Here is a 3,568-nt window from a genome sequence, read left to right as displayed (position 1 = left end):
AATATCGCCGTACACAACGTTGATACATGAGACCCAATGCGCCTCCGGGGTTACGGACCCGCAAAGAATCCGCATCAGACGCAGTGAGAGCAATCGCGGTGATGCCGACTGGTGCCGCGACCGGCCCACCTGATAAGGACGCAGAACACAATGCTCTGTTAAAAAAAAAAAAAAAAAAAAAAAGAAGCAGCATGCAAAATTGCACTAAAAAAATCCGCGAAACTGTGAGGCCGCGAAAGGGAGTTACGTTCTAAAAATAACCCACGATAGGCGAAATCCGCGAAGTAGTCAGCGTTATTTTTTACAATTTTTATAGAATGTTTTAAGGCTGTAAAACCCCTCACTACACACTTTATACACTTTTCTCAAACAGGCATTAAAATTTTCTCACTTTTCTCTCCTATGTAAACACTCAAAGTTCAAACCTTAGTAGAAAAAAAATAGAATGTTTTCCTATAAATATTACGATGGCTTTTAGAACTAACAAATTTAATTTTAACGAGCAACATAAGAGGTTGGACATGTAAGAAATTATTAATAGTGACTCACCACTATTTCACAGTTCCTCTGACCACGCCTCTGCATCCTGCACCACTCCGCTGTCCGGATTGGCTGATTACTCAGGTGGTATGAAAATATTACCTGTCTGCGAAAAGGGTGTATTGCTATTTGTTCTTTAGTGTTTATCCAATCATATTGGCGTATCATTTATAGGTATATGACAGGGGTGGCCAAGTTCGGTCCCTCGAGAGCCACCTTCCTGACGCTCTTAGTTGTCTCCCTGCTCCAACACACCTGAATCCACTGAAAGGCTCATTAAAAGTCTGCTTAATGAGTCTTTCATTGGATTCAGGTGTGTTGGAGCAGGGAGACAACTAAGAGTGTCAGGAAGGTGGCTCTCGAGGACCGAACTTGGCCACCCCTGGTATATGATAATAATGAATATTACAAAAATCTCAAAATCCTTCTTTTCACATTGTCATTATGGGGTATTGTGGGGAGAATTTGAGGGAATATAAGAATAAGGCTGTAAATGAGAAAAGTGGGAAAATGTGAAGCACTTTGAATACTTTGCCATTGCACTGTTCATGTGGTGCCACACCACAAATATCAATTCATCATTTCTGTTCCTAATCACTGTGCATTTTGATATTGTATTAAAAATGTTAGTGATATCCTTTTGATGACATTTCATATCTGCAGGTGTGATGTCAATTTTTTTTTATATTTCTGCATATTGGTCCACCTTCAAATAATAAACAAAACGATAATGCTAATATTTAGAAAGTTCTCTCCATTTTGTATGTTTCAGATTTCTTAATATTGTGGCATAAATAAGTAACTTTTGAATTTTGAATTCCTCAAGGCACCACGTGCTTACAAAGAAAATTAAAAATAGGTCAGTCTCATCTGATTTGAGTGGAATGATTAATTTATGTCTTAACTGGACACAAGACAAACAACAACTTGGTCTCAGTTTACAGTATTTATTCATTGAGCTCAGACACTGAAATTGATGTACCATTTATATTTATTTAACCTTTGACTGAATATTCTGTGGTTAGATAAATGTTAATAATACTGCCTGACAATTATCTGTCCTGAGCACAACAACAAAGAAGATCAAAATACAAAAATAAATAAATGAATAATAAGAATTAAAAAAAAAAAAAAATTATAAATACAGAAGATATTTTGCTAACATTCAATCAAACAAAGTTGCACCTTCATTGTGATACAAACCCAGCTGCACACTGAGGAAGTATCAGACGATCTCTCATGGTCTCTAAGGCTGCCAGATTCCGATTTGACTTGTTTCCATGGTCTGGGTGGGCTGCTATCTGCAGCAAGGTTTTTCAACCTGGTATGAATTAATCAAACAGTTCACTGGCTTCAAAGTTGGCATTGCTTTAGGTACCCAGTCAGTTCTCAAGAGGGACTCCAGTAGACCACTGGAGGGTGAACCAAGTGAGAACATATGAAGGCATCAAGTGGCATCATGTGCATAATGCTGGCCGTTCAGCTTCCCGCATAGCGAAAGATGGTACCGGTCGTTATTGGAAATACCCAAGAAAGTGAAAGTTATTGTTGCTCTGAGTGTTTCTTCAGAAATAAAGGATCTCGCAGCTTTATAAAAAACAAAACAAAAAAAAAAACAGCTTTATTGCGAGCCAAGTGAGAAAAAATCCTTGAATGTTAAAATAATAGTAATAATAATTGATAAGAGGAAGGGGCCGGCACTGTGGCTTAGTGGTTACCACTGTTTCCTAACAGCAACAAGATCATGTGATCTGTTGTCACCTGGTCAATTCAGTGTGGAGTTTTTGCTCATGTGGGTTCCCTCTGGGTGCTCTGGCTTCCTCCTACATCCAAACACATACAAATTAGGTCAACTGAAAATGGTGAATTGGCCATGCTGTGTGTGTGTGTGTGTATGTGTGTGTTTCTTGCCCTGTGACTGCTGGGAAAGACTCCAGCTCCCTGCGACCCTTAACTGTAATAAGCAGCTGGAGAAAATTAATGAAAAAGGAACAATTTCAAAACTTCCAAAAACTCTAAAGATGGAATTTAAATCTGGAGATCTGGAGATTTGTTTGACCTGCGAACACTGAACCTTACGAAGATACGTGGCAATAAGCTTTGTATAAACCCTTTTTAAAAGCAGCAAGAGAGAGGATAGAAAGCAAGTACAAAAAAAACAGGACATAAATATGAGACCGCAAAAAGCAACAAAGAAGAAACAAGTCCGTCTGTTCTTTATACCCAGTGTGGCTTTAAAATGGGTCTCCAGGTGTGTTTGCAAACTCCTCACACACAATCTATTGAATTACTTGTGGGTCCAGAACCTCAATGTGAACAACAGTGGGATCAACAGAAAAACCAAGAAACAAAGGATTTAAATTCCCCCTCATTGATGAACAATTAGTTTAACTTAACTGAGATATGTAGGAATTACAGAAAATTACAGTAGATGGAAACACTATGTCAACTAGGTTAAAATACCTTATTCTGGTATATTTAACATGCATGATGAATTAAATGATTATCTTGATTATCTAGTTCACATATAATGGTTTAAAAGAAGGAAGAAAAAAATCAATGTAACTCATATTGTTTTATTTATAACAGCTGAGATGCCCAATTACAACCCATGATCATTTAGTCAGTCTGTGGTTACATAAATGGCTGGATGATGGTTTTTATTTTCTTCTTCTTCCCTTTTCTCGGGCCAAAATAATTATTTTATATTGCTCATAACTTGATACAGAGATGTCATGATTGGGGCCTGTGGGGAGTGTGTTATCACTTTATTTTATCTCTGCTGGTTTGCTGTCACTGTTATGCTTGCATGGTGTTTTGGTGGAGGGAATTTTGTTGTCTACTGCCTAGTGTTTTGTGATGGGCATTCCTTTCCCTTCTCCTGCTTGCCACGCCCCTTTCCACATCCTTCCACACACACCTGTCCTGCATTTCTTTCTAATCACAGTCCCTATTTACAGTATAAGTCAACCTTTCACCCTAAATGTTTGTGATATTGTTGAGCTTTTGAGCCACATTTGAACACGTA

This window comes from Thalassophryne amazonica, chromosome 16 (assembly GCF_902500255.1).
Source record: "Thalassophryne amazonica chromosome 16, fThaAma1.1, whole genome shotgun sequence".
In the NCBI taxonomy this organism is placed as follows: domain Eukaryota; kingdom Metazoa; phylum Chordata; class Actinopteri; order Batrachoidiformes; family Batrachoididae; genus Thalassophryne; species Thalassophryne amazonica.
Note: the sequence above shows the minus strand (reverse complement) of the source record.